General features: G+C 40.6%; 1 protein-coding gene across 6 annotated transcripts in view; it reads right to left on the bottom strand.

Moving 5' to 3' along the window:
- LOC108698371 (rho guanine nucleotide exchange factor 9) overlaps window positions 1–12,783 on the bottom strand; it is a 237,404-nt gene that overhangs the window by 114,116 nt on the left and 110,505 nt on the right. Inside the window, exon 1 of one of the 6 annotated variants that reach the window (XM_041572713.1) lies at window positions 11,231–12,089. The exons of the other annotated variants lie outside the window; for them this stretch is intronic. The gene's annotated coding sequence lies outside the window, so the exon portion shown is untranslated. Of the gene's footprint in view, window positions 1–11,230; window positions 12,090–12,783 lie in introns of those variants that run through there. 6 annotated transcript variants of the gene reach the window in all.

Genomic DNA, 12,783 nt, shown 5'->3' with positions numbered 1-12,783 from the left:
TGTATCTCCTAAAGAACATCTATTTTAGCTTTAAATTGTTCATCGTACCATGAAGGTGGAGCGCGGTAGGAGAGCTTCTGGCACTCATGTTGCTTGAGGCTGCCAAAACCCCCCCACACACGTAACTCTCCTGTGCTCAGATGGGGACAAGGAGAGTGCAGAGAGTGCAGAGAGCACAATTGTGCCTGGCACTCTCATATAGACAGCAATCACACCCGAGCACAGGGGGGACAAATCTTGGCATAATGTACACGTTCTTCAAATGATGAATACGATAAAATGGTAAAGAGGATGTTAGGTCAACCAGAAAATTAAAGAAATCTTGCTCACTGTGCTCTTCTGAGCACTTTTGCAACTTATTTTAATTTTCTATTCTGAGCCATTTAACAGTTATTGCCAGATTTTTAGTGCTAAACAGGGACCTACAGCTCAGCCGCACTCTCTTTCAGGGCTGCTGTACTGACTGTCCCAGGGTTGGGGTGAAAATAACCTTCAAAATATATTTCCTATAAGCATTATCATGTTATCAATTATAATCTGCGCATAATGATGTCATTTCTATCCCATGACACACTGAAACATGCGGTAAGAAATAATTACCCCCTACTTTAAAGCATAAGGATATTATAAATCCCCTTGCAGTCTTCTAATCTATATAAAAGGCCTTGGGATAGCTCTATGTGGGTATGTTTCTTTGATTAAAAGGTATTTTAACTTGAAAAGCGAGGTTCAGGGGCCACAGGTAACTCATTGAATGTTTCAATAAGGCCCTTAAATGATGTCTATTGCAAGTACATTAATTTTTTATATTAACTTCCTAGCACACTGCTGCTTATATTATGTGTTACTGTCCTCCCCTATACCTACAGTGGTAACATCTGAATTAATGAGCGTAAATTATAATTGTTGTCATTACAAAGCTAAATCATGAGGTTAAACACTGCAAATAAGACACCGTCCCCACTCTAATGGCTGTCACAGCGGATTGAGTTTTATTGTTCTCGTAAAGAGAAGTCGTTAAATAGTTACAATATGCTAGGAAGGGAAGTGACAAAAGCAGAATTGTCCCGCTCCATCTTGCACAGTGCCAGTGAATACACTGCGGTACAGAAGATCCGTTTGTTACCCAATGACTGGTAGGAGGGCTCAGCCCGCGTACCTCTTACATCTCTCTTGCTTTACAATGTTACATTGTCCCACTCTGCTGTTCACTTCTAACTGAGGGACTGAACTTTAGGAATCCCGGGGGTTCATGACTTATGTCACTAAAAGGCACAATGGTAGACATTAATGTACATGAAATAACATGGCATGGTGGCATGAATTACTAATGCTAATAATGCACCCTGTTGTCCATTTCCCTCCCACCTACTGGTACATGGGATATAGGCTGGTCGAACAACATACCTCCCAACATTTGGAAAATAGAAAGAGGGACAAAAAGATTTACCAGGCAGAGCCTATTTTATGGCCACACCCCTAAATGCCATGTCCATTTTACAAAATTTGGCAGGCTATGGAAAGTTTGAACACATTTCTGGGGGTTTAAGGGTCAGGTTTTTATGTGTTATTACAGTTTTGCTAACAAAGGTGAATTGCCCTTTAAGCTGTGAGTCACAGTTTCCCCAAGAGACTTGCTTATCTTAAATATTTACAATTGTATCTTTGTTTATCGTAAATTGTTACAAATAAAGTGCAGCTGCCACACATTCTGGGCTCTCTCCCAAAAGCCTCTTATTTTTCATAACTTTGTTTCTTTTTCTGGATGTTCCTTTTGTGGGGGCCTCAAAAGGAGTCTGGATAGCGATTAATGATGTGTGAGTCAACAAATAATCCATCTGGCCCTAACTCCTATCTGATGTGACTTGGCCGGCCATTATCATTTATATACCCACGCCCAACTCGCCTATAGCTGATGGCGTTACCAGAAGGGGAAGGGTGGAGTGGACACAAGTATATAAATAAAGTTGGCAGAGAGATGGAGGGTAGATTTTTAGTGCAAGGTCGTTAACGGGATGGGCCATGGGCATGGCAATGCCCTCTAGTAAAGTCTTATGCTGACCCAAACCCATCTGACCCATGGGTTTTGGGCCAGCCTGTGTAAAGCTTGTAAAGATAAGCACCCCACTAATAAAATGTGTGCAATAAAACAAGTTCAGCTAGGGTTGCCACCTCACCCCCTTTAAAACCGAACACATATGGAATTCACGGCCTGCATGGCTAATTAGCAATCTATTTAAATGCATGATGCAGACTGATTTATGTGCAGCTATGCATCTAGAGTTGCCACTTGGCCTGTATTTTGCCGGCCTGGCCGGTAAAAATGATGGTTGATCCCAATGTTTTTAGGGAAAAAATATAAATATATAGGAAGGCCGGTATTTTTTCCAGAAAAGGTGGCAACTAGGATTGGGGGCAGGCCAATGGGGTTTTGTTAAGGGTATTACAAATTTACAGGCAGCTACATTGCCAGTAAATTTGTAATACTGGCCCCGGGCTTGGCACTGGCTAGGCCGGTAAAATACCGTCCGGGTGGCAACCCTATATGCATCATACATCTAAATGAATTGCTAATTAGTCATGCAGGTTGTGGATTCCATATGTGTTCCGTTTTAAAAGGGATAAGGTGGCAACCCTCAGCACTTTTTGTTCCCTATAAGACTATATTTGCCAGGAACACTTCCTGCTCTGCTACTGCAGAGGGAACCAAAGTTAGGAACTTTTACCTGATGCACCAGTTCCCATGTGCAGGATTAAGACAATGTTCACGTTGTCTTTAAGGCAGCAATCCTTATCCTAATAACTTGCTGATCACTGTAAATATGCCACTGTACACTCGTTTTAAAATGTCTCCAGCACATACAGCCTGCAGTGACAGACAGTTACACCTGCAGATTAATGCACATGTTGCACAGTAGTGAATGCCTGTTACAGATCCTTTATGGAAAGATGCAGAAAGATGTGAACGATTTTATAAAAGCCAAACTGTTTTATATTTACATGATTACTGAGATGTGATGCCAGAACAGTATTAGTACAGTGTTGTGTTATGTTACTTGTATTCTGAATTACTTGAATGAAAGAAGATGTTTAGTAACTTTTACCTGATACGCCAGTTCCCATGAGCAGGATAAAACAAAATGTTTCTGTTTTCTTTCAGCTCCCTGCAATAAATGGAATTACTTCTCTCTTTCCCTACATTCGCACTCTGAATTCATTTTCATATATGCAACATATCAATGGCAGTTCTGCTTCAGAGTAGAGTTGCCATCTGTCTGGTTTTGAGCTGGACACTCTGGTTCAGTCTGTATTTCCAAAATCCAAGCAGGACTCTGCCCTGATTAACATGCAGTGCAGGTGTCACTGGCCCACCCCTAAATGTCATCAATCAGCCCACCGACATAACCTGCTTAGCCCCCCTGTCTGGATGGTTCAGTAATTAAAGGTGGCAACCCTACCCCTAGAGACTAATATTGTTTCTTCTGGATAGCAAAATAGCAAATGAAACACTATAGGCCCTTCATTACATCCTCTGAATAAATATCAAATAAGTTAACTTTACTGCAGCTTAAATCAGAATAGTTTAGATGGCAGAAATCATGCATAGTGCAACAGACCAACAGAAATCATGGCTTGGCTTCCCTTATCTGTAAAAGTGTAAAACATCACAGGGGCACTGGTCTGAAAATGTTAATAAGTAAAGTGTAATTGAGTGTCAACAGTCAAATCCCTTATAATCAGGGGTGTACCTTTGAGGGGCCAGCCCCCCTGCAAAAAAAAAATAATCAAGCCCCTGTACAAAATTTTAGCCGCAGGGTCTGCACCCTCTATAGCAACACCACCGGTAATACTATCAGCACAGGCAGGCATACCTACAGCACACTAGCTGGAACGGCATCATAAGAGCTGCGCATATAACATTGTGCTAGTAAATGAATATGTATATTTTCTCTGGCAACCCGCAGGAACTGCCAAGCTATCTCAGCCTTGTGTAACAAGGCTTCTCAGTCACTGATTTCTGCAGCTCTCCTGGTACCCAGCAATAAATACCTGGCACGGGGAAATGTCACTCAATCACAAACCGTGTCTGCAGGTTCATAAACAATTAATAAACGATTAAATGGATTAAAAGATTACTGGAACTTGGGGGAAGAAAAAAAATTCTTGCTTCTTCTCTGTTTGCTCCTTAAAGAGAAATTGCCACAACTGTAAAACTGCAGCGGGGGCGCAATAAAAAAGGGTTTTATTATTTTTTCTTATGGTTTTAGAGATCTCAGATGGTTTAATGGTGAGTTTAAAAACTCAGCCAAGCTGTTTAGCAATTGGCCATTCTAAGCTGCAGACTCACGGAGTCAGTTAGTATATATATTTCTATATATATATACATTTCTATTGCAATGTGCATGTGCATGTAGAGCTTCACAGTTTTACCATATAGAGTACTAGTTCCAACTAGGGGAAGTTCATAGCAGTAAAGCAATACATATACATAGTAAGTGGCACACATAGAAAAGCAGGAGGAAGAAGGCTTCTGTCCTGTAAAGCTTACAATCTAATAATTGGGGGGCATCACAAAGGTGGAGAAAAAGTAAAATTGAAAAAATAAGGATTATTGGAGTAAAATTAAAATCAAACTTATTAAAGTCTCAGTTTCATAAAAACCAGGTTACTTCAATGCTCTGGCATTAAAAAAAAAATTAGGGGGGTAGAGTGGTAGAAAAAAAAAGTGAAACTGTAGTAAAGACGCGTGAAATAATTTTCTAGCGATTCTATTTCTGTGTGTATTCCACATATACAGTAGACACCTTCTTGTCTTACTATAAACGCCATTCCCACAGTGTCTGGCACCTTATCAAATTACTATTCATATTATTCTACAGCTGCAGGAATAGAATCACGACTTTAAGGGTTTGGATTCGGTTCAGCCGAACGCTTAGGATTTGGCCATTTCCCAAACTGAATCCTGTTGGTGCATCTCCAAACTTTTATGAAATCTACAATTGCAGAAAAGGTACCAAACACTCCTCTAATTACAATTACATTTCATTGCTCACCTAAATATATGTATGGACTCACTTAACAAAAAGGGGGCAAGGTGCAAAGTGCTGAAAATTGTTGCTTTGCCCCATTAACATTTGTTTGTTGGGATTTGAGGCGCAACTCTTTGTACTCCTTACTAGCATAAAGTGCTTTCCTCTGTATGTTCCGTGGCACTGGATACAAGAAGAGCAGCACATGGGCATTTCCAGAACATTTCCAACCTTACCCACCAGCGCAACAGTTGATCCAGGAGGCGACTGAAATCAATAGAATGTTATTCTGCACTTTCTGTTGCCCAATCACAGAGCTACTGAGCACTCAAGTGCACTGACGTAACTAGTATAGAGGAAGCAAACCCTTTGGGCTCCAGGGTGAGCTTGGGCTGCGGGGTCTACTTTCTCTATAGCTGGGCAAAGAAATACTCACTCCCCAGATGATCTACTACCTGCAGGCAGGGAGCAGGGGAAGCAGGTGGTGGGGGAATTCAGAGGTGGACAGGGGGAGGCAGTGGGCAGACAGATAGTTCTGAGTAGGCATCGATGTGTGCCTGGCCCCTCCAAAGTTTTTTTTGCAGAGTGGCCTGATACTGGCAAGGTTTTGCAGGTCTCCAGATGTTGAAATAAGTAGAGTTATATACAACATAGCTAGACTACTCAAGACACTGACAGAGCAATATAATACAAATTGCAATGTTTGTGTGGGTCTATTAATCCACAGTAACCAATCAGATACCTGTTTCCAAACAGCTGACCAGCAAATGTTACATTCTGACTAAATACTATGCGTTACTGGACGAGTAGAAAAGCTAACATCATTTATTTTCCCCATAACAGGGTAATGAAGCAATAATGAAACAATAAAGGTTTGCCCAAGTATAGTAACCCATATTAACATAAGATTGAACGGCTGAACATAAATGCTACCTGCTGATTGCCATGAGTTATGGGTTTTCTAACCTTGCCCAATAAACAAGTTAGGGGGCAGATATAAGTCTGAATCTGAATCACCTACCGGCCACCCACCACCCACCTCTCATGAAGAAAGTGCTGTCAAATGAATCACACACTAGGCAAATTTGCCCATGGGCAGTTACTTATAGCAACCAATCAGTAATTAGCTTTTTAAAGCTTTTTAAAGCCAGCTGCAAGTAGAACAATGAAAGCAGCAATTTTGATTTTTTTGGTTGCCGTGGATTACTGTCCATGGGCAAATTTGCCCAGTTTTAATAAATGACCCCCACTAAATTAATCATGAAAGCACAGGTCCAAACTTGCACCCACAGGAGCTCATGATGGGGAAGGTTGCAAATGTTTAAAAATAAAAGGTGGCTTAGACCAGTTTTTTTGCAATTTGCACCTTTCAACCCTTATGTTTTAGGGGTAAAGTAATATAGTAAAGGGGAAAAGATTAAACAGGTCTGTTCATCCATGCCAACAGTGCAACTCTGATGCAGTCATACAATTTTGGAATTTCGTACAGGCAACACTCAGCAAGCCATAGGAATGCCTCCTTATGTCAGAAGGGTCTCTCCTTACCAGTACAATTTTATATATTATATAAATTATATAGCAATATAATTGCTTTGAGAGAAGCCCCGCTACTATTGTACCTCCTTTTACTGCACTGCAGAAAAATGCTGGAGCTGTATTAATAATAGATGATAATGATAAGGTTCTGCTGGACTATATGAAGGTTGCAGAGTTACCCTCAGCAAAAAACACCAAGCAGAAGAGTTGGATGATACGGGAAGACTGAGATGAAGCCCCAAAATGGCACAACTGGCAAATTCCACTCTAATCATTGGTGCAGATGGTGGGAGCAGATCTTAGCCCTGAGCTACCTTGCAATGCAATGTCTATAGGGAGATGCAAATTGCCATGGCAACAGGTTTCAGCAAGGCAAAAACACTGTACACATCTCCTTGAAAATATATATACTTCTACACTCTGCTCTTACATCTGCACTGCTCATATACTCTGTCACTCAGAATGATGCCAGATCCTTTCAATGGGGGTGAGGATGGGGCATTGGGTTAAAAATGCAAAGTTCCCTGGCTTCCTATAGCCTTATACAATGAATGCACTTAATTAAATGACATAATTGAATACAATACTATTATGGGACTGGAGAGATATAAGGAAAATCTATATAAGATATTTAGCTAAAATATCATTAGAGAGGGACACTGAAAAGGAGTGCAAACTGGCTGAGGCAATTTCACCTTTTTGTTACACCCTATTTTCACAGTTGAATGTACTGACTCTCACTAATTAGTTTTTGCCTCATGTTAGTATTTTGTGAAAGGGTTTTTATAATCAATGTAAATAAAAATTCCTATTTTCACACTTGCAGTCCCTTCCCCAAAAGAGACAACCCTCTGAACAAAAACGGAATGTCTTGCTTTTCCCACAAGTGCAATATATACTGCTTACTGAGACCTGAGAAAATGTGGGATGTAGGCAGTAACCCTGCTTGCTTCTCCTCTTACATGAGAGCTTAAAATTAATTTGCACTCACAGAAATACAATTTACAGCAGCATGAATGCTATTCAGAAATACTGTATGTGACATACATGAACTAAAAGCAAATATAATTAAGCTAACAAAATACAAACAAAAATAATGAAATACAGAGTGTAAAATTAGGCTATTTGGTATTTTTTTTTTTGTATATACAGTGTGTATATAAATATATATATATATATATGTGTGTAAATATAATAAATATATATATAAATATATTTCAGCGCATAAGAATACTCCAGAGAAAAGAATATAAAGAGGCTACATTGCATTGCAATAATTTTCAATGTCAATTTAAAATTGCAAAGTATAGGTGTTTTCTTGTAGGGCTGGCATATGGATTGTTTGACCTGGGGCAACAGAAATGTAGTATCACATATTAATGCCACTGTTACTTGTGCTCAACGTGCCCCAAAAACACACTGACTGGTGTACAAGAATACAGTGTGCCCACAGCTGACTCGTATACTAAACAAATAAATGAAGCATAAATGCCTTTAAATTAAAATACAGTATTGCAATAATTGTTTATAGAAAAGGTGTATAATGATGATGATATATGTACAGCATGTTTGTTTGCATGCTTGTACAGGTATAGGATCCCTTATGCGGAAACCCGATATCCAGAAAGCTCCGAATTATGGAATGTCCGTCTCCCATAGACTGCATTTTATCCAAATAATCCTAATTTTTAAAAATGATTTCCTTTTTCTCTGTAATGATTTCCTTTTTCTCTGTAAAAATGATTTCCTTTTTCTCTGCTCGGGACCTGGGGTTTTCCTTTTTACGGAAAACCCCAGGTCCCGAGCATTCTGGATAACAGGTCCAGTACCTGTACTTTACCAATAGACTCTAAAACAATAATAGAATTACTCACTCAAGGGCCAGCACACCAATAAGTATAGGCTATGTATCTATTGTTATTCATAGCATAATCATTTATACATAATTATTATGCATAATTATCATTGTCATTATATAATTCTTTGAACCAGTTTCAGGAGTTTCATCAATTTTCCAGGGATTGTGTGACCCTGCCCCCTAGAGCTTACAATCTAAGACTGGTTACGGGGCCGCAGAGTGAGATACTTGTTCAAGGTCATAGTGAACCATTTTTAGAAGTGAATCTATGGCTTCCCCAAGAGAGGCGGTAGTAACCCAACCACTGCGCCAGGAGCTATTAGCACATGCTTACATTTACAGCCTCAGTACATCAGGAGTCTCATTAAAATATTAAGAGACCTTTTGCTGCAATGTGAATCACAGTGTTATGATGCTGCTGCTGAATATCATTTTGTTGCACACAGTACTTTTCATATCAGGTGGTTGCCAACTTATTGCCATGGCGACAGGCATCTAACAAAACCCTAGGCCTGACTGAAACTGAAATGGCTGCTGTGGAGGAGGAAAGTAAATATAAGGAAAATCCTTATCTGCAGCTCTTTTTTCTCTAACCCTCCTCTGTACTGCAGACATATTCACTGGTAGTCAGCAGCTCTGGGTATAAGCATACCCATGTGTAAGCCTGGATAATGATAAACATATTTAATTTGGTACTTCATTTTCAGGGAAATCGATATAAACCAAGTGAATTGGAAACTGCAGGTATCAGAGGGAATATTGGTGCCGGGGGGCATTAGAGAGAAGCTGAGAGATAACCGCTGTACAGAACACCCATCTGCTTTGGAACTACTGTGCAACCTAGGGATTTTTAAATGTTTTCGAGCAGGATATAGGGATTTGCAGCAGAAAGGTAAATAAGAATATGGTCAGCTCGCTTTATGAGGTAAACTTAACAAAAGACAATATATAGAGAATAATGTACCTCCTAATGTAAAATATTAGATTATAAATAACCAAAGAGTTCAATGCCTAAAGTCACTAGGCTGGGAAACCTCAGCTCATTGGGAGTTACAGTTCTATAAAAGCTGGAAAGTGGACAGCCCCGTGGATACAAACACACTCACTCAACACATACATGTTTTAAGGTGCAGTAAGTACAGCAAGCAGCACATGCTCTTATTAGATTCATTCAAGGCCACAATGGAATTGAGAAGGAATTCATCTTATATTTTTTTTTGACAATAGAAAAGCGCAGCAAAGAGCAATTGATAAGAGTTGCATTTTGGATTCAAGTCACAGACCTTGTGCAGTCCTGCTGTGTTCTGTGCCAAGATAAAGTCCTGCATCTCTTTTCTAAATAAAAAAACCCAATTCAAGATCCAATCACAGTCGACTGATAAAAACACAAGTCCTTTATCACAAAGCCTCTGTGCCATTCTCCTACTCACTAAGAATTCTGAAAAGCCTGCTAGAATTTTTTAAATAAAATTTTGTTTTGTGCAACGTATAGGTCTGAGGTTCCTAAGCTGTGGGGCTGCCCTCTAGAGAGGCCCACAGAAGCAGGGGATGGAGGGGAGACAACATATACATCATTATGGAGGATCTGAAGTGAATGCTAGTTTTATTGTCTAAAAATGAGGGTTGAAGACAATAGTAGGCCGATGGACCAAATTTTGTTTTGATATCACAGTTTGTGAAGTGTGCCATGGCACAAGTGTCACAGCATTTGCTCCAATTGAAATAGTTGTGCTAAAGATCTGTGTAAATGGAGTGATATAGTGAGTATGGTGAGCCTTTAGAGCCAAATGTTCATATAAGCTTTTGTTCCACCTGTATGTGTTGTGAGGGCCCCAATGTAAGACAGCAGTAAGAAGGTTGAACCCAAAAGGGCCTAAAACCTTAAACATGATTTTTCATTTATATGTTGGTGACCTAAAAATATGTCTTCCTGGGCTTAACTAGATTTTACTGGGCCCCACAGCAAATTTATTTTAGGAACCCCAAAATATCCAGGGATTGTCCTGTTTTACCAATATATATTGGAATTACTCATTAATTAGGGCCTCATGGGGCCCCCTATACCTCCTGGGGCCCCCTGCAGCTGCAGGGTCTGCTTCCTCTGTAGTTACGCCCCTGCTTCCAATCCTCCTCATCAGGGAGGGCCAACAAGTTACGTCGTTTTTTTACAATATCATAGCAACCTCTTGGTCCTTCTTACTCTTGGCCACCCTGCTTGGTTCAGATTATTTGCCATTTTAAACGTATGTGACTTTTGGGAAACTACCCTTTAAAGATTGTTCATAGACATTATATTGCAACAAACATGCTTTTTCCCTTGTACAACAGAAGGGAGTAAAAGAACTATTCTACATCCCAGACAAAGAGAGTGGAGACAGCACACTCACAAGACTTTACCCCTTGCTGTTGACAGGTAAATATATGTCTGAGGGCTGCAGTAAAAAAGGCATAGGGGGACCAGGCAATGACCCCCATCTGAAGGGAAGAAAAAATTACATAAATCAGCGATATCCAACCTCCAGCCATCAGCTGCTAGTGGAATGCAGGAAACTGCAGTTCAACAAGAGCTGGAGAGGTGGAGGACGAACACCTTATAAGTATGTACAGTATATACTAGGAATATCTAACATAATATCTGTTCTTTATTCTTTAATCTACAATCCATACCCAAAGAGCTCCTGTGATGATATGTGGCCACCAGCAAATGCCCTTTCTGTCCTACTGTAAAACCCCAGAACCTCTGGCAATGATAGGCTCAGTGGGCCCTAGAAAAGATTTAAGCAAAGATAATAGAGCAACGTCATACATATCAGAGCGAGTCCATGATGAGGCTCAGTAGCTGTGCAAGCTCGGTGTGAAATTGTGCTTGTTCTCCCTCTCTCTCTGTCTCTCTGGTTCTTTCACAGGTTCCTGCCGTCAGCCGAAGGGGGAAAATCCATCTACCGGGTGCCCAGAAAGAACATCAAGATCACATTGATCAGCAGCAAGACCACAATCACAGCAAAAACCACCACAGTTTGGACATCCAAGGTCATAGTGCAATGCAACTCATTATAGTGATCAAGGTGGGGGGCATGAAGGATTTGAGGTGTCAATCTTTGCTCTGCCAAAGTGTCCATACATCCACCATGTTAGTGCAGAAGGGGGACACAAGGCTTCTCTCTCCCCCTTCACTGTAATGGTTTTTTCTTTTCTTTTAATCTTAAAAAAAAATCTTTTATCTTTTGCACTTGTGGAGTCAGGGGGAAGAAATGTCTGCTGGGACTCACAAAAAAACCCAGAAATCTTTAGATGAAGGTAAAATAAAGGCTGCCCGTGTCTTAGTGTCTCTCTTGCCTTTTAATTGGATTCCGTGCAGATAGGGCTGTGCATGAGCTGAGCCCTCCACAGATTTGGAGGCTGTTTCTGCTGCCGTTGCGGCTCTGGGAAGGAGACTGAGGCAGTGTCATGCAAGGCGGGCTGGACGCATGCTAAGCAGGAGGCATAGGGATTTAGCTGTCAATCAGGGAGCAGGGACCAAGGATGGCGATTAATCCCTTTTTTTTTCTCCAGCAGGGACAATAAGGGAAAAATACGGCTGCGGCAATGCATTCAGAGAATCTTCTTCTATCTGCAAGGGAGCAGCGCATAGGCACTCAGAGACTGTGGGAGTGGAGAGAATGAGCGTATGTATGAATAGAGAGGGAGAGGGACCGAGAGAGTACATAATGAGTAAGAGGAGGGAAAAAAAAGAGACTTTGAGAGAGGGATGATGAGGAGGAGGAATTAGAGAGAAAGGCAAATGATCTTTTTTACCTGGCTAGTTTCAGAAATTCATAGCAATATATGAACCATCATTAGGGAACAACAGGCTGGGCTAAATATACCATGCAACTCATACAGGTGGTAAATAAATTGATGGCAGCCATTATTAAAGGGATACTGTCATGGGAAAACATTTTTTTTCCAAAATGCATCAGTTAATAGTGCTGCTCCAGCAGAATTCTGCACTGAAATCCATTTCTCAGAAGAGCAAACAGATTTTTTTATATTCAATTTTGAAATCTGACATTGGGCATAGACATATTGTCAGTTTCCCAGCTGCACCAGTCATGTGACTTGTGCCTACACTTTGGGATGGAACTACTTTCTGGCAGGCTATTTCTCCTACTTAATGTAACTGAATCAATCTCAGTGGGACTTGGCTTTTACTATTAAGTTCCTCTTCTTAGATCTTCCAGGGAGCTGTTATCTTGTTTTAGGGAGCTGCTATCTCGTTACCTTCCGATTGTTCTGTTGTTAGGCTGCTGGGGGGGGGGGGGGAAGGGAGAGGGTGATATCACTCCAACTTGCAGTACAGCAGTAAAGAGTGATTGAAGT

The sequence above is a fragment of the Xenopus laevis genome, chromosome 8L, assembly GCF_017654675.1.
Source record: "Xenopus laevis strain J_2021 chromosome 8L, Xenopus_laevis_v10.1, whole genome shotgun sequence".
In the NCBI taxonomy this organism is placed as follows: domain Eukaryota; kingdom Metazoa; phylum Chordata; class Amphibia; order Anura; family Pipidae; genus Xenopus; species Xenopus laevis.
Note: the sequence above shows the minus strand (reverse complement) of the source record. Positions and strands in the feature narration are given on the sequence as shown.